We start from the raw sequence: 27,809 nt of genomic DNA, 5'->3' as shown, positions 1-27,809 counted from the left end.
CTTCTCGAGTCCATGTAGTCTGCTATCACATGACTGAGTATAATGACACACCAACAACATTTGCATTTCATATAGTTTCACCTGCATTATCATATATAAGCATTTCATACACACATATAGACATCACAATTGCATCACATCCTACACACAACATCTGTTAGCACAATTTACATTTGCATTATCATATTCATTTGCATTACATACATTCACATTTACATCATGCATAACATATAAAACATAAAAGAACAAAAACATTGCATTGCATCATATACATATTTGCATCCATAAAACAAACATCACATAGGTACACATGCATATAGCTGCTGCAAAGATGAATCATCTCATATATATATATAAAGTGTCATGATACAATGATGTCAAAATCATATGGCTACAAAAAGCACCCATAGGTGTCTACATCATAATACAAAAATGGTACAAAACTGATACATAGCGAGCCCTCTATGGCTATGATGAACTCCCTCCCTCGGAGCCGCCTGGCCTCGACAGAATCTGAGCCCCTGAAGGACTCGCCCCAGGATCATCCCACCTGTCCCCTCTATCTGGAGGTGGTGGAGGACCCATAACCCCACCACTCGATGCCTGTCTCCTCTGGCTCCCTCTCATAGCTGTCATTGTACGCAATGGTCTATGGAAGCTCCTCGCCCGCTGATCTACTGGCACTGCACCATAGTAGAGACCCCGCCAGTAATCGATCTCCTCTCCTGCCCGCAGCCTGCCCGTAGGACATATGCATATCTAGCCCCTGTGTCTTCTGCTGCCTGCCTCCCAGCCCTCAATGCTATCTCAGCCTCAGTGTAGCGCTGTATAGCTTGATCTCACTCCCGCTCAGTATCTCTGAGCCTCCTCCTGAGTCGATCCCTCTCCCTCTCCAACTCCTGGATCTCATCTGCCTGGCCCTGGTAGATCTCTCTCAGCTCTATCAGCTCAGCCTCCACTAGGTCAGCCCCCTCCACCTCTGCCTATGGCTCCCCCTGTATGGGTGCCTACCCCTATGCCTATACCTATACCTGTACTGGTACTTGTCCCTGTCCCTGTATCTGTCCCTGTGCCTGTACCTGTCCGGGACCCTGTGCTGCAAGCACCTGTAGCAGCAATCCACCGCGACCCCTCACCACCCGAGCCTGCCTCTCCTCACCACCCTCCCTTCGAGCTGCAACCCTTCTCTGTCCAACTGCTCCCCTCCTCCTTCGTCGGCCTCTACCCCCATCACCTCCATCATCATCATCCTCTCCACCACCATCTCCATCCAATGGCTCTCCTGGATCTGTCAACCGTGGGAAGGGATGTTCTGCCCAGTATGCTGTATACTCAGCATCCATGCTGGCGTCCTCGATCTCTGGCCAAATGTCCCAGGGTAGGGGCATCATCTCCACCAGCTATGTAACTGCCTGATCATATGACAGTAAGGGCCCAAACTGTGCCTGATCCCTGACCGTCCGTGCATACATCCGTGAACCCCGTGGCATCCTCTGGATCCTGCCAAACTGTCGGCCAACCCTGTCCACCAGCTGCCTCTCTAGCACATAGGGCATCTGCCCAATCAGATACCTGCTCCGGAAGGTGTAAGGGAGCTCAACTACATCATCCTCCCACTGCTTGCAGTCCAGGTATGGTCTCCATATGACCTCATCAATATCATCAATCACTCACCGCCAATGCTCTAGCCTGCCAATCCGTGGCTGTGATGTGATCATGTCATACAAATGCACAAAGCTGCGTCCATGTCCCCTGCCTCTAAAGTGTATCGGCCTTGTCATCGGCAGATGCTCGTAAGCCCATACCTGCAGCAATGTCACTCCACAGCCCAATCTCACTGATCCATGGTAGACGAACTGATGCAGCTCATAGTACAAGTGTGCCAACACACACGGTCCCCAAGCATATCTGGTGTGCTGCATCACCAGGGTCTCTAGTGCTCCTCCCCAACCCATAGCCAATCTTCGTGTTGCCCTATCTGGACACAGGAACCCATTGATCACTCCTCCTACCACTGCTGGTAGTGCTAATCCTGTGGCTGTCATGGTATCCCAAGCCAAGTGTCCTTCCCTCATCTCCAATCCTGGGTCTTGGAATACTCGTCTAAGGGCCTCCCTGTCTCCGTCTCGATCATATGGGATCAGCTCCCCATCGATCAGTATCCTCAGAATCTGGTATACATCCTCAAGGGTGACTGTCATCTCACCCATCGGCAAATGAAACGTACAGGTCTCAGAGTGCCATCTCTCAGCTAATGCAGTCAACAGTCCCATGTTCGCCCGAAACTCAGGCACATACAGAATGTGTCTCAATCCCATCTCCTCGATAGCCACTCAGTCCTCGAAGGACAACTCAGGTCGCAACCTCTGAGTAGACAGGAATCTCTCCCGTGACTCTAGCATTGGCAAATACTCCTGTAGTCAAGCAAATCACTCATGTTAGTCATAGTGGCATTCACTGTTCATCACAAAATGCTACTTTTTATCTAAATGCATCTAGCTATCTATCCTAGTGACACTCACTATTCATCACAAAGTGTTGCTTCTATCCTAGTAGTACTCCCTATTCATCACAAAGTACTACGTGTGTGACACTCCCTATTCATCACAAAGTGTTACTCACATTTGCACTCCCTGTTCATCACAAAGTGCTGCTCCTCATTTTGCACTCCCTGTTCATCACAAAGTGTTGCTCATACTTTAGTACTCCCTGTTTATCACAAAGTACTCTATCTTGGTACTCACTGTTCATCACAAAGTGCCTTGATCTATCCTAGTCTTCCTAGAGGACCTGCTTGAGTGTATCCTCTCAGCAGCTTATCTAATCGACAGCGTATGTTCATCACAGAACTGCTGATTTGACCTAGAAGAAGACAAATTCAAACTTTTTAAAACACAAACGTGCTTACATGACATAAACACGCTTGAAGACTGCACAGACGCGCCTAAAAAACACAGACACGCCTGCCCTACATAGACGTGCCTATGCTCTGCACGGACGTGCCTGGGCGACACAGACGTGCCTTCTTGGCACAAACACGACTGAAACACACAAACGCGGCCGCAGTCGACATAGACACGGGTTCACACGTAGACGCGCCTAGATGTTTTTTGACACTTTTTGGACCCTAGTCTAAGCACATTTATTGCCCTATCTAGCATGCATTAATGACAAAATTAAATGCGTCAAAGTACGAGGAGGTTGGTGGTACTTACCGACTCTCCTACCTCTACTGGCCTCTGAAATCGGCGAACGCGATCGAATCTATGGATGAAGGCCATCGCTGCTGACTGCTGCTGCTCTATTTTCGCTCTGCAATCTACTCTCGTAGATGTGTAGATGACAATGAGGATGTATTTTCCCCCGTGGTCTATCTTATAGATTACCCCTAGCCCTCATCTCGCGAGTCAGTCTTCATTATCCCGTGACTTTGTCACTTTATCTGGTCAGTCCATTCTAGCCTCTCTTTCTTATCAAGAGATTGTCTGCAATCTTTTCAGACATTTTCATCCAATCTCTCTAGGGGGCATATCATTCCCATCCTAGGGCAACTTTGTATCAGTTCATCTTATCTTCTTTGAAACAACGCGACAAGCCGCATTGTCTCAAAGAGGGGCAAAATGTAGACACCCAAAATTGTCATGTCTAATTAAATAAATATTTTATTTATTTAATTATCTAAGCTTAATTCTTCTATTAATTAAATAAATCTTTATTTATTTAATTAATTCATTTATCCTCTTCTAGCCTTATTTCTCATTTAAATAAATACATTTATTTATTTAAATTATCCTTTTCCTAAATTAAATAAATATCTTATTTATTTAATTGATCCCACTTCTTCTATTAATTAAATAAATATTTATTTATTTAATTAATTCATTAACCTTTTCTACCCATGACACATGTCATTCATCTCTTAATTCCTACACTACCTACCCCTTTCATTATTTTATTATTTCCTCTACCTACCCTCTAATCATAGCCGACCTCCTTTTACACCTCTCAATCTTATCCCTCCATTTCATATTGTGTCTTTTATATAAGGAGATACTTTCTTCATTATCAAACCCTAATGAAAGATCTGAAAGACTTGACTACACTACAATCCTACTAGCAACCACATTCCGTTCTTTGTTGAGCTCTTGTGCACATAAAATCTGAGAGCAAATATATCAAGCAAGATCAATGGAGATAGGAAGAATGGAGATCAAAACCCTATTGGACATGTGATGGTATAATCTTTGTGGTTTCATTTGATTTGCATTGTCTTAGGTAATCTTCATATGTTATGGTGGATCTTTGTTGTTGTTAGGCTAGGGTTTTGTGGTTGAATTCATTTAGCCTTTCAATATTGTTATTATTGTTATCCATTTTCACCATATACACTTATAAGTTTAATGGGAAATTCTTTAACTGTAACAAGTTTGGTCATAGAGAAAATCAGTGTAGATTTAGAAATAATTAGAATATAAATGCACCCACTAGTCAATGTTCCAAATACAACAAAGTTGGTCATAATTCAGAAAATTGAAGAATGAATGTGAAATGCTATGTTTGTGGAAGATTTGGGCACTTATCTAATCAATGCAGAACACAAACTGACATAGGATATGGAAAGGCTGTTTAGAGGAATAATGTAACTTATTATGTTTGTAACAAGATTGGACATATTGCTAAATTCTGTAGAAGCAAGAATGCACCGGCAAACAATATGAGATCTAACTTGAAGGGAAAAGAGAAGGTAGAAGAAGTAAAGCAAGAATTTTCTAAACAGTGGATTAAGAAAAGAGATCAGAGAACGGATGAAACTATATCTTCACTAGTAGAACAGAGTAATACTCCACCGATAGGAGATTCTTCATCTAACTGAGGAATAACCCCTTGGGGGTATGGCAGCGAATTGAAAAACATGCATTCTACCCTCGGTTAAAGGTGAGAAGATGGATTTCTTCTTTACCGACTGATGTATTAAGTTTTCACTTAACCGACAAGCATTTAATGATGTTTTGAAGAAATTTTTGGCTATAAAGCAACAGGAAAACTCTCATTTCGAACTCATCGAGCATTCAAACTTTTTGTGAGTGCGAAATTGAGCAAGGCATTCAAGGTGAATCTGGGAAGTGTTTTTCAAGCATTCAGATAAGAGGTATTTTTCATAATGGCTACTTCATCTTCTGTTCCTGAATTTATTCCAAACCCTACCATTGTGGAGAATGTGAAATGCCACAGGCCCGTCTTTAAGATAATTCCTAAAATTGTGAAGCAAGATGACTCTGTAGGAGCTTTTTGGAAAATACCTAAGGGTGTAGCATTTGCAGAAGACCCTAGAATTTATATACATTGCAATATTGAAGATCTAGGATCTGAGGAGTTAATGAAAATATTTAATGAGGTCATTTGTGATGAACATGGAACTATTAAGCCCAAACTTAAGATTGTGGAGACTTTAGGTTTTGTGGAGATATTGAATATCCCTAAATTTCCAGAGGAAGTGGTAAGAATTGTATTGAGTAGAGCACATGGAGAATTCTTATGGTTGGATTATGTCTGTAAGATAACCCGACAAGCAATTAGGGCAGTTACTAGTTTACCCTCAACCAGTAATAGACCTGATAAGACAAAGAAGATTCCAAACAAAATGGTGACAAGCCTAACTAGAGCAACATCTAACAGTAGATCCCTGAGAGTGAATGACATTAAGGACATCAATGTGAGATATGTAAGTATGGTTCCTGGATACAAAGCCACACATGCTAATAGACTCAATTATGTTTCAAGTCTTTGTATTTACAGTGCACATGAAATGATAAACAACAATGCTAAGATAGATGTGTGTGAATGGTTAAAAGATGAACTTATTGATAACCTAAAAAATATTAAGGGTGACAAGAAGGGTACTTTTCACTTTGGAAACCTTTTGGTATGTTTAATGCTATATTTAACCAAAGAGATCCCCGGTACAGGACCCAAAGACTTTGGTTATGATATACCAGTACGAAAATAACTGTAGGAAGATTTTACCGATATGGGAACTGATAAAGACAACAACATAATAGAGTATTTTAAATCTTTCAAATCTAAGATAAAAGCTAGAGTAAGGATTCCGCAGAGCATAGTTGATAATTATGACAAGCAAATCTGCTTTGTGATTAAAAGAGATGAAACCTGGATGGAAGCTGTATTACCTAGAACTATCTGGATTACTAAATTGGGCTATGAGGTTGATCTACATATTCTGGAAACATATGCAAAAGCATTACTTGATGCACCTAGAGAGCCATCTCAAGAATTCTTTGGAAATGCAAAAACCATAGAGAATAAATTATCTTTGTAGAAAAAGACTAAGAAAAGAGAAAAATTCATTAGGGATGCATCCAAGAAAGTAAAGGAAATCAAAGAGAATGTAATGAACCTTAGTGGCATATTGGCTAGTGAGCTGGAAGGACTCCAACTAGAGGCACATATTTCACTAGTTGACACATCTTCTGACAGTGACAGTAACAAGGCAACAGAGTTCAAAGAGTGGAAAGGAAGAGAAAACCCTCACCGGTACCCTCTCCTTCTCTGAAGAAAACAAGAACATTAAGGATGAAACAATAGGCGGATAGGGAACCTAAGAAGAAGCTTACTCCTAAGAGAAAATAGATGCCGACAGACCCCACATTGAATGATTTACTAAATGAAATAATAGAGGAAGGTAACCTGTCTAATGTGACAAAATGGTATACTTCTTCAAATGATGCTGACAAAAACACTATTGAAGAAAGTATTATTCTTCATTTAGACATTTATAATAAATTTTTGATTGAAGTTGTTAAGGAGCTACCAAATGATCTATACCTGAGATTAGAAGCTAAAAGGCTATCTGTGATGGAACTTGACAAGAAATTAAAGGTTGAAGCACTCTTGGTTGTTCACCCGGTTAACTCCAAAGAAGAAATTAATTTTCTAGTGGACACCGGTAGGTAAGCCTGATGGCTAGAAGAATAAAGGAAATTGCAGAGGAAATAGAAGATAAATGGGACATATTTTTTGTGGAAAAGGAAAAACAAGAGGAAATGAACAGACCTAAGAAAACATTCAAAGTGTATCAAAAATACAAGGACAAGGGTTAAGGAAAGATTGGTGGAGTTCCAAACATTAAGATTACTAACAATCTTACACCACCACCTTTGGATACTAAACTAAAACACTCAGAAGATCCACTAGTTATTGACACTGAAGGTATCATACATGATGATACTAATCCTGAATCATAAATACTTTTTACAATGGATGTGGATACTCAAAAGGTAAACATTGTTGTGGATAAGGAAACCTTTGAAGCAAAGATAGATAATGTTGACAATAGCAACATGGCAGAGGAATAGGTACAAACTCAACCAGAGCAACCATCACAGACTGAAAATATTACTGGAGATAAAGGTACTAGCACAGGGCCACCAGAGAATGTGAAACCAATAGAGAAACAATCAGAGGCAAAGGTACTCTCACAGACTAAGGAACCGACAATCATAGAATCTGTGAATCAGTCTGAGAAACCTTTGCAGGTTGAGATGCAAACCCAGACTGATGCACCAGAGGAAAACACAAGTAAATTGGATGGAAGCAAAGAGGTGGTAAAGATGATTGGTCAGACATCCGACACATCTATAGGTGAATTTAGACCTGCCAACATTACTGAGGTACTTTTGGATTCAATTAGGAAGATAACAAATTGCAATGCATTGGCCTACAAGGCAATTGATAATACACTACCTATTCTTAACTTGATTGCACCAAATTGCAACACAAATCATATCAAAGATTCTATAGGTAAAATGGATACATTGTCCAGATTTATTGTTGATAATGTAATAACTATTGACAAGGTAAATGAGGATACTATTAAGGAGAGTTGAAAAAGAGAAAAAGAAATTCTTTGAAGACACTATAGAGAAGAGTACAACACACTTGAACACATTGTTACCAATACTTAACTCTACAATTTTGGAATACAAGGAGCTATATAAGGAAACATGCAAACCTCACCTCTTGATAGAAGACATAGATAAGGAGATCACCAAAGCACAGAAAGAGATTGATGACATAGCTGATAATATAATTGGTTCATCTGAACATATATCATTTATTGAGAAGGAAATGGAAGGTTTTGAGGAGAAATTAGAAAAACTTGAGAAAGAAAAGTAAAGAATAAGGTTAAATGCCCGGGAACTTAGAAATAAACTTGGTCCTAAGTTGGACAATCTTATCTCTCAGAGGAATGAACTCTCTAAGACATTAATTCAAATAGAGAAATCATCGAAAGATCACATGCATCATCTCACCGACATGATTCAACAGACTTAGGCAAATTTGAATGATAGCAAAAGGTTTATGCAGAGTTTGAATTTAACTTTGGCAGATATTTTTCAGATTGTAACCAACTGGTTATAGTCCTTGAGATGAAATTTTGAACTCATTTGACATATATTTGACAACCTTTGTCATTGATGTCAAAGGGAGAGTAGTGGAGGAGAAAAATAAATGTACAAAGGAGATCACTTGCTCAAGGGGAGCACATCTTCTTGGACTTTAGTTTTTGGAAACATTTTTGGATTTTTCTCATGTGTGTTGCCATCAATACCAAAGGGGGAGATTGTTGGCATTCTACACTCTTATGAGAATAGTTGATGTTGTCAGTGATGGCAACCAACCAACATTCATATGGAAACCAACTAGCATTCATATGGCAACCAACCGACATTCATATGGCAACCACCGAAATTCATCTGGCAACCAACTGGTATTCATTTGGAAGCTAACCAGCATACACACTCAGGCCGACATGGAATAAACTGTTATTTATTATTTTGAATTGTAATTATCTTTTGTATAAGCCAACTTGGTATATTGTAAAAGACTCATATGTATGAAGTCTTGTAAGTCATTTTTGTATGATGCATGGATGGAGAAAAGAGAGTATGTATGTGAAGGAAGGCAATTTTGTATAAGGTGATTTAGGACAGTAAAGGTTTTGGTTATAGACTGAGCTTAAACTGGTACTAAACTTGGCATAGTTGATGCTGATTTGAGAAGTACATTGTATTGGATTTAATCATCCATTGTGTAAGCCAGTGAGACTTCTATTTTGTAATTGAGCAGTGAGCTCTAGGTTGTTGGCCTTCCTACGTGTGCAGGCCCCTCTTGTAAGTAATACTAATTCATTGGCTAGTGAGTGAATATTGTGGGACACAAATCCCACTGAGGTTTTTCCCACACTGGGTTTCCTTGCCAAAACATCTTGTGTTATGGTGTGTTTCTATGCTATCTCTGTTATTCTTATTTGCTACACTAATTCTTATTTACTGGTACATTATTCTGGGATGCAAAGTTATTAATAAGTTTAAGTATTTTGTTAACTAGTTAGACACTGATTCACCCCCCCTGTCAGTGTCTTTGGGACTGTCATTGAATTTAACAGCTGGTTCCACCAAATGTCTTCTAAAAGTTCTAACCCATCCAAATCCCAGTATCTACAAATCAAGGGTATTGCCAAGTTCCACTTTTTTTATAACAATTTTAAAAGCGTTATCGTATTTTTTTGAAAGTATTGTGGCTTTCCCATGTGGCAATTCATCTCTCAAAGAGAAATATTAAATTAGCATGATTTCTTCAAAAGGTGAGGGAAATGATTGTACATGGTTTTTGAACACAGAGTACCACTGAGAGGGGGGTGAATCGGTGGTTCCTAAACTATTTTTTCTTTAAAGGCAACTTTAGTATACTGGTTGTTATCTTAAGCACTAAAAAATCAAACCAGTAAAGAAAATGAGGAGATCAAAGAAGATAATCACACAGATGCAACCCACAACACCAGATGTACAAGGAAAACCCAATATGAGAAAAACCTCGGTGAGAAATGTTGTTGGAGACTACTGCTCCAATCCAAACTCACAAGTAAAACACTATATTACAAGAATTTAGGGCACCAACCCAAGGAGCACCAACCTCTACTAATTTAGGGAACCAACCCCTGCACCAAGCTCCAACTCAGTGATGTATATTGAAATACAATTTAGATACAGTTATGGCTTCTTGTTCAAAATGAATTCTACAACTCTTTGGTCAAATAGATCTTTGTCGGTTAACAGTCTTCTCTTCTTTATAGGATCTTACATTGTCGGTTATGAGATCACTTTCTATGATTCTTTGCCTCTCTTATCTCTCTCTCACACAGTCTCACAACTCACTGTGTCACACTTGGATGCCACCTTGCGATACCACATCTCACCAATTTTCTCAACTATTGGAACTACTACAGTTATACCGGTACTCAATCATGCCAGCTAAAACCTCTCACCAGTTTGCTTGTTGACTCACTCTGCAACTTTATTAGAATAAATTATAAGGAAGACAATTGCTCTCTGCACTCAAGCTCTCATCACTCTTCTTCTTCTCCTCAAGCGTCAATCTTTTCTATTTCGAGCTCATGTATTTATAATCATGGATTCCTACCACAAATACATTCAAACACTGCCATGTAAGGTTTTTGTTTTCCAACTCAATCCATCCCCTTTGATTCGATCTTCTTTTTTAGGGATATGATCTTTATGACAACATTCAATCACCAGCAGAACTTTGCAAATAATTCCAATGTGCATTTTCTAAATCTGGAGATCTGCACCATTCTTTTCTGCTTTTCTCTATCACTTGCCATTAATGGCTTTGTTGTTTCCTTCACCAAACAAGGTCAAAGATCAAGTCTTGCAGGATTAGTGCAGTTATATTTACAGCTTGTGTTCCTCGAGCTGCAATCTTTTGGCATCCTCCGTGACTTGCGAGTTTCTCATAAAAGCCGACTTGCTTGCAGATTTGTTACATCGATGCACACTCCACTGACCTATGCAATACCTCCACCTGACATCCAACTGTCATGCTTGTCAACATCCACCTAAGCTTGGATTCCTATGTTGGTTTGACATACTTTGTCGACCAAGGTTGATTACCAGTTTAGTCTATATTACCTGTATGACCATCAACCTTCCCCTCTGTTCTGTTTACTAGTTGTTGTGCCTTCATAACAACCAAACAACCTACATCTTGATTTATGCCTTACTGTTAAGCCCTCTTTTACTAGTAGATGACCCAAGTCATGTGTACTGATAGCCTTCCTTCTGTCTTCGAACTCTCATGTTTATTGCTATCATAGTGTTCACCACTTCTTACTTACCGGTGACCTTGCCAAATCGGTTGACATTAATGACAACTAAATGCAAAATTGCCAACAATCTCCCCCTTTGGCATTGATGTCAACTTACTGCAAGACACTTCATACTATTACATTTCTCCCCCTTTGACATAGTGACAAAGGGTACTATACACTACCCCTTTGATCCATACCGATATCCCCCTTAAAATGTTATGAACTCCGCCTAAACCATATAAATCCTTCCTTTCTCAAGTGCATAAGGAAGATGGCACAACTCCCAACATGTATCATAGGTACTCAAAGGTTCTTATCGGTAATGGTTTGGTGAAAATGTCTTCTACTTGTTCTTTAGTAGGGACATAGTCCATCCTTACTTCTTGTCCTTCAACCTTCTCTTTGATAAAATGATACTTGATGGCTACACGCTTTGTCCTGGAATGCATCACAAGATTATTTGATATGTGGATTGCACTCAAATTATCACACCAAATGAGAATAGGATCAGTGATGTCCATTTGTATGTCTTTGAGGGTCTGCTTCATCCAAATGACCTGAGAGAAACATGTAGCAGCATAGATGTATTCCGCTTCAGCAGTTGATAGAGAGACTAAGTCCTTCTTCCTGTTATGCCAAGAGACCAACCAGTCACCTAGGAAGAATGCACCACCACTTGTGCTCTTTCGGTCATCAATGCAACCTGCCCAATCAACATCAATATATGCTTCCAAGATGAATTCCCCTTGTTTAGGGTACCACAATTCATAACTAAGTATCCCTTGTAGGTACCTAAATATTCTGCTTACAACATTCATATGTGACTGCTTAGGTACAGCTTGGAATCTAGCCACCATGCATACTGCCTGTACTATATCTGGTCTAGAAGCATTTAGATACAATAGACTACCTATCATGGATCTATACAAAGTCTAATCCACCACCGGTGATTCACCATTCTTGCTTAATTTACTTCTAGTCTCCATGGGGTTACTTACCGGTTTACAATCCTCTAGTTGAAATTTGTTCAACATTTCCTTTGCAAACTTAATTTGTGAGATAAAGATTCCCTTATCTTGAGGTAATATTTGTAAACTAAGGAAGAATGTTAATTAGCCAAGCATTGACATCTCAAATTCTGACTGCATCTGATCAATAAATTCTTTGCAAAGTGTGTCCTTATTGCCTGCAAAGATAATGTCATCTACATACACAACCACAATAATCATGTGGTTTCCATCTTTCTTTATGTACAAATTGTTGTCAGGCTCCCCTTTTTGAATCCTTGCTCCTTCAAGTACTGATCTAAACTTGAATACCATGCTCTAGGATCTTACTTTAAACCATAGAGGGCCTTCTTCAACCAGCACACAAATGTTTCATCATCATGTAGCAGAAACCCTTGCGGTTGCTCCATGTACACTTCTTCTTCCAAATTTCCATTTAGGAAGGCAAATTTTACATCTATTTGATATACTTTATAACCCTTGTTGGCAGAAAAGACTAGAAACATCCTAATTTCTTCTAATCTAGCTATCGGTGCAAATGTTTCTTCAAAGTTAATGCTCTCTACTTGAGAGTATCCTTTGTACACAAGTCTATCTTTATGCCTAACAATTTTACCTTTTTCATTCATCTTATTCTGGTAGACCCATTTAGTGCCAATAATGTTCTTGTCTTCTGGTCTAGGGACTAATTCCCAAGTCTTGTTCTTCTCAATTTGTTGCATTTCTTCTTCCATCGCATCAATCCATTCTTGTCTTTTGCTAGCCTAATTGAACGTTTTAGTTTCTATTTCATGTTGGTATTTTGGTATGGTTTTGTCATTGATGTCAACACCTACTAAACAGTTATCAACTTTGGTACTTTGGAGATCTAGCAACATTCACCGGCAAGCAAGTGACTAATGCACAGTCACTGGTATATGGTACACCGGCAGGATATAGTGATCACCGTCACTTGGAATGGCATGGAAAACACTTGGCAATGCCGAAGACATTGTTTGGACATCGTATCTTGGAAAGTTATTTATTAGAATATTCATATTTGCATATTTTCTTTTACCGGCAAATAGGTCCAGGGTTATCTAGGGTTACACCAGCAGGATTATCTTTTCCAGATCATCGTGGCATGCTATGGAGATGATTAATTAATGTTGTAAATACATTGAGCTGACATGTTCAATCAGTTATTGCATCGGATATTGCACTGTTTGTAAAATGATTTTATTATAATATCTTGTAGAGCCGACCTACTATAATTGGTCTTAGGTTATGGTATAAATGTAAGATCTTAAATGTAAGATTGAATGTGGAAGGTGAAGAAGGTTGTGTGTGAAGGTATATGCGAGATTAAGTAGAGCTATACACAAAGACATCATTTGAAGGTGAAGCCAGGTTTTTGTGAAAGCATATCAACATTACACCGATACTGAATCCAACATATGAAGATGCTATTTTGTGCAGTACATTCTTATTGGATTTAACCATCCAATTGTAGTTAGTGTGACTACCATTTGTGTTTGAGCAGTGAGCTCTAGGTGCTTGGCCTTTCTACATGGGCAAACCCCATTTATGTACACTTACTATCTGCAGTAGTATCATCTGATTGTGGGTAAGGTTTCCCACCATGGTTTTTCCCCTTACAAGGTTTCCACGTACAAAAATTGGTGTTATGTGTTGTGGATGACTTTGTCTTTTGTTTCATGCATTAATCTTTACCGGTATTGCATTTATAAGTTAAATTAGTCCATCGGTATCACAGACTATCTCACAGGCATTAAACAATGATTTGATTAAGTTGTTTTTGGTTTAATATTATTTGACAACTGATTCAACCCCCCCCCCCTCTTAGTTGTCCCTGGGACCTAACAATTGGTATCAGAGCCTAGTCCTATTTTTGCAGAAGCTTAACAGCTTGAGGAGATCCAATGTCTAGCAACTATTTCAGGAAGGACAGTCCTAAACTTGATGGAACTAACTATGGGATATGGAAGATCAGGATGGAGACACATCTGAACTATATTGGAAAAGATATCTGGGAGGTTACAAAGAATGGATATACTACTCCTACTACAACTCAACCTAATCCTCCAAATCTGACTAAAGATGAAGAAAATGATTACAAGGCAAGAGAAGCACTTCTGAGCGCATTATCAGATCAGCAAATCATGGGATGATCAGATAGGTCTACTACTAAAGCTATTTGGGATCATTTGGAAACACTGAATGAAGGAGATTCCAAAGTCAAAATTGCAAAACTTGAAAGCTTCCGGGTCAGGTATGAAAGTTTGAAAATAGAAGAAGATGAAAGAATTTCTGCTTTTATGGAAAGAGTAAATGAAATTGTTTTGGGTATTAAATGTTGTGGAGGAACCTTAAGTGAAGATGAAATTGTTTCAAAAAATTTAAGAGGATTTCCACCAGCATACAAAATGAAGGTTACTGCAATAAATGAACTTAGAACAATGCCTAACACATCAGTAACTAGGGATACATTGATTAGAAAAATATCAGCCTTTGAAATTAAGGAATTTGGTCCTGTTGCTACTATAAAGAAAGACTTAGCCTTCAAAGCATCAACATCATCTGCATCATCATTTGACAAATCTGATTGGAAAGCCTTTTATGCAAGAGAACTTGAAGAAAGCGGGAGAGAAAATGAAGAACTTGAAGCACTATTTGCATGAAAAATGCCTAAAGGTCTAGTTGGAAGTAAGTATGAAGGTAAAGCACCCTTTAAATGTTTTAATTGCAATAAGATTGGTCATATGGATTCAAGATGCCCTGATAGACATGCTAGGTTAAGAGAAGAAGCTAGAAGGACATACAAGCCTAATCCTGAATATCAGAGATACAGATTCAAGAAGAATAAAGACAAATCTTGTTATGTTGCTAATGAAGGAGTGACTGATGATTCTATTGAGGATCCAGCAGACAATGGATGGGTTTTTGTTGCTATAATAGAAGATCAATCAGCACCTGCAGTGCAACCGGTAGAACAGGCCTTGGCAGAAAAAATTGAGGTAAAGGATGAATGGATCATTGATTCAGGATGTTCACATCACATGACAGGTGACAAAAGCAAATTCTTGAACTTTCAGGAATACAATGGAGGTCTAGTAAGATTTGGAGATAACAAAGCTTGTTCAATCAAAGGTAAGGGTTCAATATCTCTTGATGGTAAGCATAACACTAAAATTTTTTACTATGTTGAAGGTTTAAAGCATAATCTTTTAAGTGTTGGTCAATTAGTTGAGAAAGGATTTCAGTTACAGTTCAAAAATGGTAAATGCAAAATTATGAACAGAACTGGTTTAGAAATTGCAATCGGTAATCAGACTAGAGGTAATATCATTCATTTGAATAATAGTGAAAAGACATGCTTGATTGCACACATTGATGAAAGTTGGTTATGGCATAAGAGACTCTATCATGTAAATTTTGATTGTATGGTAAAAATTAGTACTACTAAGGCAGTTAGAGATTTACCTAAAATTGTCAAACCTCACAACATAGTATGTAAGGAATGTCAATTTGGAAAACAAGTTAGAGCTAGTTTCAAAAGTATTCCAAAAAAATCAAATAATGCTCTTGATTTAATTCACACTGATTTATGTGGTCCAGCTAGAACTAAAAGCTTACAAGGTGATAGATATTTCATGCTAATCATTGATGACTATTCTACAATGTGCTGGGTTACTTTTCTCAGAGAAAAATCAGAAGCACTTGGAAAGTTTAAACTATTCAAAGCAATGGTTGAAAATGAAACCGGTAAGAAAATCAAATGTTCAAGATCAGATCAAGGAGGTGAATTTACATCTAAGGAATTCAATACATTCTGTGAAGTGAATGGAATCAGAAGACAGCAATCAGCACCTCAGACACCACGGCAGAATGGAGTTGTTGAAAGGAAAAACAGAACCATCTTGGATGCAACAAGAAGTATGTTACCAGAAGCAAACTTACCACATGTATATTGGAGAGAGGCAGTAAGTACAATGGTCTATACATTCAACAAAGTTCACATTAAAGGTGAAACCGGTAAGACCCCTCATGAACTATGGTTTGGTATTACTCCTACTCTTAAATATTTCAGAATATTTGGAATTAAATGATATATTAGAAGAGATGAGTATATTGAAAAATTTGATCCTAGAAGTGATGAAGGAATATTTCTTGGTTATTCATCTAAGAGCAAAGCATACAGATGTTTTAACAAAAGATTGCAGAAAATTGTTGAAAGCACAAATGTAAAGATTGATGAACAATTCAGAGGTACTTCAAGGTATATGGATTTTGAACCAGCAACAGAAATTCTATCAAATGAATCTACACTGAACCCACTGGCACATAGTGAAGATCCAATTACACTGGTATCATCTGAAAATTCCACAGTAACTGAAAAACAACATCAAACAAAGACACCTCGGTATGTAAGATTGAATCATTCTGAAGATCAGATTATTGGAAACAAATATAGAGGAGTTATGACAAGAGGAAGATTGACAAATGAAGAGGTATGCCTTATTTCTCAAATTGAACCATCATCAATTAATGAGGCATGTGAAGGCAAATTTTGGATTAAAGCTATGGAAGAAGAATTAGAGCAAATTGACAAGAATAACACTTGGACATTTGTTCCCTGGCCTAAAGATAAAAATGTTATTGGAACCAAATGGGTATTTAGAAAAAAACTTAATGAAGATGGTAAAATAATAAAAAATAAAGCAAGACTAGTGTGTAAGGGATATTCTCAAAAGGAAGGAATTGATTATAATGAAACCTTTGCACCGGTAGCTAGAATTGACGTAGTTAGATTATTTTAGGCTTTTACAGCTCATAAGAACTATAAATTATATCAGATGGATATTAAATGTGCATTTTTAAAAGGAATTCTTGAAGAAGAGGTTTACATTGAACAAACCGATGGATTTTCTTTAACAGAAGACAAAGATATGGTTTGTAGGTTAAAGAAAGCTTTGTATGGGTTGAAGCAAGCTCCAAGAGCTTGGTATGCAAGATTAGATAAGTACCTTTTGGAGATTGTTTTTTCTAAAGGTAATGCAGACAGTAATTTATACTATAAAGTAACTAATGATGACATGTTGGTTATAGAAGTTTTTGTTGATGATATAATCTTTGGAGGAGAAGATGGATTATGTAAAGATTTTTCTATCAAAATGCAGCAAGAATTTGAAATGTCTATGATAGGAGAAGTAAAATTCTTTTTAGGATTGTAGATTTCATAGACTGATAGTGGTATATTCTTGAGTCAATCAAAGTACTTAAAGGAGCTACTAAAGAAATTTGGGATGGAGAACTCTAAAACGGTAAGTACACCTATGACTACAAATGACAAATTATCAATAAGAGATGAATCAACACCTATTAATCCAACCAGGTACAAATCTATGATAGGAGGTTTACTGTATTTAACACAAACAAGACAAGATATTATGAATGCAGTATGTATTGTTTCAAGATTTCAAAGTAATCCTAGAGAAATTCATGAATTAGCAGTGAAAAGGATTTTCCGGTACTTACAAGGCACTACAAATCATGGCTTATGGTATCCTAGAGATGACAACTTTGAATTATGTGCATATACAGATGCAAATTGGGCAGGAGATGTAGATGACAGGAAAAGCACCACCGGCAGAGCATTTTTTCTTTGAAACAGATTAATTTCTGGGTTAAGTAAGAAACAGAGTTGCACATCTTGATCAACAGTAGAATCAGAATATGTTGCAGTAGCAACAAACTATACGTAGGTATTATGGCTTAAACAAATGTTAAAGGACATAAAGGTAAATTGCAAGGAACCTATAACTATCTATTGTGATAACACTGCAACAATTGATATATCCAAGAATCCGGTACTACATTCTAAAACTAAACATGTTTCTATCAAGCTGAACTTTCTGAAAGAAAATGTTGAAGCAAAACAAGTCAAACTGGTTTATGTAAACACTAAAGAGCAGATTGTAGATATTTTCACTAAACCTCTACCTAAGGACACTTTTGAAAATCTAATAGAATAGCTTGGGGTCATACCCCCACCAGTAGATACTTAGAGAGTTGATGTCTATCATCAACCGATAGAATTAACAAAGATATATTATTACTCCGGCTTTGATGAGGAAGCTACTTCTCAAGGGGAGTAGTTGGTATATTGAAAATTAGTTGGTATTTTGTATATGAAACTAACAATTGGTATTTTGTTGTAACTTTGGCATTTGATGTCAAAGGGGGAGAGATTTGTATGGAAAAACACAAAAGATACATGTTACTCCTAGGGGGAGAGATTGTTGGGAGATTATTTGTTTTTGGTATTTGGCATTTCTGTTTTGGCACTTTGATGGTTTTACCATCTTTTGTTGCCATCAATGCCAAAGGGGGAGATTGTTGTTATTTTGGTATGGTTTTGTCATTGATGTCAACACCTACTAAATAGTTATCAACTCTGGCACTTTGCAGATCTAGAAACATTCACCGGCAAGCAAGTGACTAATGCACAGTCACTGGTATATGGTACACCGGCAGGATATAGTGAACACTGGCACTTGGAATGGCATGGAAAACACTTGGCAATGTCTAAGACATTGTTTGGACATCGTATCTTGGAAAGTTGTTTATTAGCATATTCATATTTGCATATTTTCTTTTACCAACAAATAGGTCCAGGGTTATCTAGGGTTACACTGGTAGGATTATCTTTTCCAGATCATCATGGAATGCTATGGAGATGATTAATTAATGTTGTAAATACATTGAGCCGACATGTTCAATCGGTTATTGCATCGGATACTGCATTGTTTGTAAAATGATTTTATTGTAATATCTTGTAGAGCCGACCTACTATAATTGGTCTTAGGTTATGGTATAAATGTAAGATCTTAAATGTAAGATCTTAAATGTAAGATCGAATGTGGAATGTGAAGAACATTGTGTGTGAAGGTATATGCGAGATTAAGTAGAGCTATACACGAAGACAACATTTGAAGGTGAAGCTAGGTTTTTATGAAATCATATCAGCCTTACACCGGTACTGAATCCAACATATGAAGATGCTATTTTGTGCAGTACATTCTTATTGGATTTAACCATCCAATTGTAGTCAGTATGACTCACATTTATGTTTGAGCAGTGAGCTCTAGGCGCTTGGCTTTTCTGCATGTGTAGACCCCATTTATGTACACTTACTATCTGCAGTAGTATCATTTGATTATGGGTAAGGTTTCCCACCATGGTTTTTCCACATACAAATATTGGTGTTATGTGTTGTGGATGACTTTGTCTTTTGTTTCATGCATTAATCTTTACCGGTATTGCATTTATAAGTTAAATTAGTCCACCGATATCACAGACTGTCTCACCGACATTAAACAGTGATTTGATTAAGTTGTTTTTGGTTTAATATTATTTGAAAACTGATTCACCCCCCCCTCTCATTTGTCCCCGGGACCTAACATTTCAGTCATCAAGCAGAGGTTGACTTGTTCATCATTCCAAGAAATTCTTCTTGTAGTCTGTACACCATCACTCTTATTTCCCAGAATTTGCTCTTTTGGGTGATTCAACTATATAGACCAGTTGGAAGCCTTCTTGGATGCTTCTTCTTGTCCATTGTCTGACTGAGCTTCCTCACCTTCATCACCAAAATCATCATATTGTTTTTCCTATGGTTGAGTTCCCTTATGCATATCCTCATCAACTTTTACATGTAGATTCTCAATGACTCTTCTTAGTCTTTTGTCATAGCATTTGTAGGCCTTGTTGTTATATAAGTAACCAAGGAAGATTCCTTCATCACTCTTGGATTCAAAGCTTCCTAGACCATCCATATCTCTCTTGATAAAACATTTACTTCAAAATAATTTGAAGTATTTGATTGATGGCTTCCAGTCATACCACAACTCATATGGTGTCATTTTGTTGTTTGTTCTTAATTGAACCCAGTTCAAAGTATATCCAATAGTATGAATAACCTCCTTCCAATATGTATCTGGCACACTGACCTCATTTAACATGGTTCAGACCATCTCCTTGACTATCTTGTTCTTTCTTTCTACCACACCATTTTGTTGTGGTGTCCTAGGGGTTGAGTATTGCCTTCTAATTCCATGTTTTTCGCAATAATTTTCAAATTCATTTGAAGTAAACTCTCCACCCCGGTCTGATCTTAGACATTTTAGCTTGCACTTACTTTCTTTCTCCACCATCTTCCTAAAGATCTTGAATCTATGAAATGCTTGTGACTTATCTTGCAGGAAAGTGACCCATGTCATTCTTGAGTAATCATAAATAAAAAACATAAAATATCTTTCACCTGCAAGTGCTCTTTTCCTAGTTGGACCACACAGATCTGTATGCACAATTTCAAGTGGTCTAGAGGTGTTGTGCTTTTTTGTCCTGAAACTCATCTTAGTTTGCCTTCCTTTCACACATTCATCACAAAATGTGCTTACCGGTTTGATGATGGGTGGAATATTCCTAACATACCCCCTTCTATTCACTGCAACAAAGTTATCAAAGTTTATGTGGCCTAATCTTCGGTGCCACAAACAACTTTCATCAACCTATCCTATCATGCATTGGGACTCATAAAATTCCTTCAGATTATAAACATTACCATATGTTCTCTTTCCTTCTGCCACAACCTGACCGGTACTATCTTTCTTTATCTGGCAACCGGTTGAGTCAAAGGTAAATTTATAACCTTTGTCACACATCTGGCTCACACTCAGTAGATTGTTCTTTAGGTCTTCTACATAATATACATCATGCACCTTTAATTTTCCATCAATACTTAGAATACCTTTTCCCTTTATTTCAATGGATGAGTTGTCTCCAAATCTTACTGAACCACCATTCTAGACTTCAAGTTTGATAAATTTATTTTTATCACTAGCCATGTGGTTGGAACATCCACTATCTACAACCCATAGAGTTTTCCTTTCAGTATGTAAGGCAGTCTGCACTATCAGACTTGATTCTGCCTTTTCCTTTTCTTTCTCAACCCGTACCGGTTTAGTTTCCTTCTTCTTGTCGACTGCTATTTTGTACTCAGGTTCAACTACCAGTTTTTGATTAGGATTTGTATTCTTCTACTTGATCGTCCTATTTTTACGAAACCTTACTATGTGTCCAAACTCTTGACAATTATAGCATTTCACATTTTCATTGAAAGATATATCCTTAAAATTAATGCGGGGCATCGATTTATTCTTCCTAGATTCAAAACTCTTATATGACCATATCCATTGCACTAATAACTGACAAAATTCATATTCCAGAGTGCATTAAATGGATTTTTGACTATAATTCAGTAGAAACTTTGAAATCTGAACACCAGTGATATAGGTCATAGAGATAGCCTCGATCCATTTGGTAAAGTATTATGTGGCTGTGATGATGAATTTATGTCTGTTGGCAGATGTCGGGTGAATCTTGCCAATAAGATCCAATCCCCATTGGAAGGGGAACCCCATATCTACATATGATGTAATTCAGTAGAAACTTTGAAATCTGAACACCAGTGATATAGGTCATAGGGATAGCCTCGATCCATTTGGTAAAGTATTATGTGGCTGTGATGATGAATTTATGTCTGTTGGCAGATGTCGGGTGAATCTTGCCAATAAGATCCAATCCCCATTGAGAAAAGGGCCACAGAGATATGACAGAGTGAAGTTCTTCGGCTGGCGCATGAATGTAATTTCTGTGTATTTGACATTTGTAGCATTTCTTGACAAAATCTTGAGCATCCTTTTCCATGGTGGGCCAATAATATCCAGCACGAACCAACTTTTTAGCGAGACTCAGACCATTGAAATGGCCCCCACATATACCATCATGAACCTCGCGTAAAGCCATTTGTGCCTCGTCAGAATCCTAGGGTGCATACATCAGGGTCGAGGTATGTGCAGCGTTCACAAAGCGAACATACTTATCACAGACACCCAATGATATAGTTATCCCAATTTGTGACAAACATTCCACAAATAGCAAACACAACAAAAAAAAAATAAAAGGGACCATGAACCATCCTAGTTACTCTAAATCACTTAGTGACATCATCGAGCAACATAGGAACATGATCGAAGCCAAAGATAAATCAGTAAAAAGATAAGACACACAAATTCAACCAAGTCAAACAAACAGTCTGATCATCATTGTCAAAAGTGGAAAACAAGAATGATCATGTTGTCTGGTTTCAGGGAATGTGGTACCTCATCGAAGACAGGACACAATCTAGTTTCGAGAATACCACACCCTGTATAAGACCCATGATAATAGTGACACAGACAAATGATATTAATGTCAATTGATTGACATGACAATTATGATCAGTTTGAATGTGTGGTTTGATTGAAAAGTTCATCTATTAATGCGTGATTTCATGAAAGCATAATGTTTGATTGATTGTCGTTGGATGTATGCTCAGTGATCTGTCTATGCACAAGGGGGACCATTTATTGACAAAATGCAAAATGCCAAAGAAATTGTTTGTGGATGTTGATGTTTTCCACTTTGTAGGAATTTCGAGTTTTTTACAATTTTTTTGTTTTCGTTCATTTTTCAAGACTTTATTTGACTTTTTAGGGATTTTTTCAGGACATTATTTGATTTTTTGGGATTTTTTTCAGGACATTATTTGATTTTTTTTGGATTTTTTCAGGACATTATTTGATTTTTTTGGATCTTTTCAGGACATTATTTGATTTTTTTGGATCTTTTCAGGACATTATTTGATTTTTTGGGATTTTTTCAAGACATTATATGATTTTTTTGGATTTTTTAAGGACATTATTTGATTTTTTTGGATCTTTTCAGGACATTATATGATAAGAAAGCTCCAACGTGCACGTAGCAATAACTCCAGTAATTGATCATGACAAGGGGCACGCACCCAATGAAAATTTGAAAGACATATACAATGACTAGGACTAGAACATATGCATAAGGACTAGAAACCTGAGTATGCAAGACAATGTTGTTGACCAATCACAGGCCTGGAATAGAACATTGGGTCAGGGCAAGGATAATCGTGATAAACCTATAGGGGGAAAGTATAGCTAGGAGTCATGATAGATAATAGAGCAATAGTCTTTTACACATGGTGCCTGTTTGTCAGGTTTTCACCATGGTACTTGCCCAAAGTGCCTATTTGCTAAGTTTTCACTAGAGGGTGAATTATTTTTCTTTACTTTTGTTCTTTTCAATTTTTCACTTTTTTTTTAAAATTTTTTTTGTATTTTTTGAGCTTTTTGATTTTTTGTATTTTTTTAGGATCATATTTGAAGAACTGCTAACAGAAAAACTATGCCCAGTACTTTTGAAGGTGCATGCTATTTACAGGATTGGACAGAGGTTCACCGTCTGGGGTTGCAAGCTAATATGCCCCCGAGCCATAGGCTGCAGTAACTATGAAAGGTCCAACCCAATTAGGCTCAAATTTTCCTTTGATGATGTCAGTAGATTGTGTATTCCTCGGGTTCACCATTAGGACCAAATCTCCCACTTCGAAGTGTCGCCCTTTGACCTTCTTATTATAAGAGCAACGGAGATGGTTTTGATATGCTTGCAAATGTGTCAGGGCTGTCTGACGTTTCTCATCTAACATCTCAAGCTGATGCAGCCTAGAGACTTTGTGCATCTCATCATCAATCAAACATTGTAGGGAAACACGCAAAGAGGGAATTTCCACTTCCAAGGGTAAAATGGCTTCCGCACCATACACCAAGGAATAAGGTGTTGCGCCAGTAGGTGTGCGGATGGAAGTGTGATAAGCCCATAGTGCTGGATTCAACTGTACATGCCAATCTCGACCAGCATCATTGACAACCTTTTTCAAGATCTTAATGATGGTTTTATTTGATGCTTTGGCTTGACCATTACTTTGTGGATAGTAAGGACTGGAAAAACGGTGTTGGATGCGAAACTTTTCATAGAGTTCCTTGACATCTTTATTTTTGAATGGATGACCATTATCTGTGACTATTGCAAGGGGAACCCCATATTTGCATATGATATAATTTAGTAGAAACTTTGAAATCTGAACACCAGTGATATAGGTCATAGGGATAGCCTCGATCCATTTGGTAAAGTATTCTCTGGCTGTGATGATGAATTTGTGTCTGTTGGTAGATGTTGGGTGAATCTTGCCAATAAGATCCAATCCCCATTGAGAAAAGGGCCACAGAGATATGACAGAGTGAAGTTCTTGGGATGGTGCATGAATGTAATTTTTGTGTATTTGACATTTGTAGCATTTCTTGACAAAATCATGAGCATCCTTTTCCATGGTGGGCCAATAATATCCAGCATGAACCAACTTTTTAGCGAGACTCAGACCATTGAAATGGCCCCCACATATACCATCATGAACCTTGCGTAAAGCCATTTGTGCCTCGTCAGAATCCAAACACCTGAGGAGGGTATGATCAAAGGAATGACGGTAAAGGGTATCTGCGATGATGACATATTTGGCAGTTTGGAGTATGAAGGCTTGGCGTTGGTTAGAGGAAAGGTTAGGTGATAAGGTGTGGGATTTCAAATACTAATAGATGTCATTGTACCATGGGGAATTAGGACCAACAAGAACACACATCACATCTGATGTCAAAATTTCAAAAGAAGGGACAAGCAACTGTTCGACCAAAAATTCAGATCTGTCCATATTGTGGGGCATATTTAACATGGAAGCAATAGTTGCCATAACATCTGCTGACTTGTTTTGTATTCTTAGAACTTGATTGAAATGGATATCAGTAAATTTTTTCTTGAAGAAATCCACCGTATTCTTGTAGGGAAGAAGATTTTCATCCTTTGTTTCATAGTCATCATTCACTTGACGGATGACTAACTGGGAATCTCCATAGACTTGCAAATGTGTAATGTTCCATTGGATTGCTACCCGGAGTCCTGTGACCAAAGCTTCATATTCTGCAATATTATTTGTGAATGGAAAGTGATCCTATATGATTTTGGGATAGCATCTCCTTGAGGGGTGACAAACAATATACCCGCTCCTAAGCCATACTTTGTGTGAGATCCATCAAAGTATAATTGCCATTCCTTAGAAGAAGTAAGAGCCAATACTGATTCATTAGGGAAATCTATCAACATTGGATGATCAACATGAATAGGTTCCTCTACAAGTTGATCCGCTATGATTTGTCCTTTTATTGCCTTTCTCTCAATGTACTCAATATCAAACTCACTTAGGATCATAACCCACTTTGCCAGGCATCCTGTCAAAGCTGCCCTACTAAGAAAGTATTTCAAGGGATCAATTTTTGCAACTAGAAATGTTTGATGATTTAACATATAGTGTCGAAGCTTCTGTGTTGCAAATACCACTGCTAAATAGGCCCGTTCAATAGTTGAATTATTCAGTTCATAGCCCACTAGTGTCTGATTGATATAATAAATAGCCCGTTCTTTGTCGTGCTCATCTTGTTGGGCTAAGAGAGCTCCTAGTGTCATTTCAGTTGTAGAGATATATAATATGAATGGCTTCCCTACTATAGGAGGCATTAGAATAGGTGGCGACATCAGATACTCCTTGAGAATTTGAAATGCTGATTGACATTGCTCAGTCCATTTAAAAGTGACACCTTTATGCAATAAATGTTGGAAGGGATGACATTTGTCTACCAAGTGAGCTATAAACTGGTGGATTGACTGTAACTTCCCTTGCAAACTTCTTAGTTGACGGAGATTGGAAGGAGGAGGCATATCCATTATTGCTTTAACTTTTGTTGGGTCTACTTCTATGCCTCTGTGAGAAACAATGTACCCTAATAATTTGCCAGTTGTGACACCAAAGACACATTTCTTTGGGTTGAGTCTGAGCTTGTAGGTTTCCATTCGATCAAAGATTGGGCCAAGGATGGATAGATGACTATCTCTTGTGACGGATTTGTATAATAGGTCATCAACATAGTCTTGCATCAAAGTATGCATATAATCATGGAAAATTGTTGTCATAGCTCTTTGATATGTTGCTCCAACATTTTTAAGGCCAAAAGGCATCACATTCCAGTAGTAGGTACCCCAAGCACATGTGAATGCAGTCTTATGTTGGTCTTCAGGAGCAATGCGAATTTAATTATATCCGAAAAAACCATCCATCAATGATAGCACCTCATATCCGACAGTCATGTCAACTATGATGTCTATATTGCAGTGGAAAGTCATCTTTAGGGCATGCTTTATTGAGATCCCTAAAATCCGTACAGATTCTTATGCCCCCAGTTACTTTGCTAACTAGTACCAAATTTGAAATCCAATCTGCATAATCAATTGGTCTAATAAAGCCCACATCTAATAATTTTTTAAGTTCTACTTTGACTAAGAGAGCCACTTGGGGATGCATCTTTCTGAGTTTTTGTTTGACGGGCTTGGCATCTGGTTTTAATGGCAAGTGATGAAGGACTAATTCTGGATCAAGGCTGGGCATATCTGCATAAGACCATGCAAAACTAATCTTCTTCTCAAGAAAGAAATTGGCAAAATCTATCTTTTCTTGTTTTGATAGAGAAGCAGCGAAATGAATAACCTGAGGGTTGTCAGGTGTACCCAAATTTATCTGTTCGGTCATTTCCACAAGCAATGTTGATTTATCCTGACTTGATAGGGGTATGTCCAATATTCCACCTTTGGGCGCCTCAAAGAGGTTTTCACCCATAGGTACGTCTTTTATTTTTACTTTTCTATGGTCAGAGAGTGCCTTACAGTTTTCACTCAAAGACCCATTCTTTTGATTTTTTACTTTTGCTTTGTCTTTTTTATTTTTATGACTAGAAAATGGAGTTGACTCCCCAAAATATGTTGTGGAATCCAAATCAATAGTAAATCCTACCTTATGATCACCTTGTGGTATGCCTTCCCATAGTCCAAGGAATTCTGCAATTGCTTTGTCATTTTGAAAACAATCCAATGTGAGTGGTTCTTGTTGGTCATGTTGGATAGGTTATGGATAGACGAGGGGCATGTCAACATCAGTTTCAAGGAGAGTTAGGGCCAAGATGGTAAGAATATAAATGTCTATGGTATCACTGTCTGAATTGCTCATATTTGATTCTGAGCTTGGGTCCCTGAATGACTCTATCCAAGCATTAGGACACGCTTTGGGAGGGGAAGTTATTTCATGTTTGTCTTCCGTGCGCAAATCATCGAGGTCAAGGAAAACATTTTCAAGGGCATAGAGCTAGAAGAAAAAGAACTCCACTCCCATTCATTGGAATCAGTTTCAGGTTGGGTATCCTCAGGTGTTGTTTCATCATTAGAGTCACGCCCCTTTCCACACATGGTCACTTTGGTAGACGAGGTTCCAATTTGCAATGGTACAAAACCTAACCCTAAAGTTGGATGTCGCATCTTAGGTATAATAGGTTCTAGTCTTCCTTTCTTGTCAAGGCCCAAACCACTGCAACCATCATATCCCTTTTTCTGCAGTATAGTAAACCCTTTTCCATACCGCTCCACTGGCAACTTGACAGGTGGTGTATCAGTTTGATCCTTATAAAGCCAATCTATTACATCATCATCCAAAGTTTCCTTGTTAAGTTCACCCCATTTTGTAAATGTAGTGGGGGGCTGATATTGAATGA

The sequence above is a fragment of the Cryptomeria japonica genome, chromosome 5 (genome assembly GCF_030272615.1).
Source record: "Cryptomeria japonica chromosome 5, Sugi_1.0, whole genome shotgun sequence".
In the NCBI taxonomy this organism is placed as follows: Eukaryota; Viridiplantae; Streptophyta; class Pinopsida; order Cupressales; family Cupressaceae; genus Cryptomeria; species Cryptomeria japonica.
The sequence above is the reverse complement of the archived record's forward strand: the minus strand, read 5'-3'. Positions refer to the sequence as shown.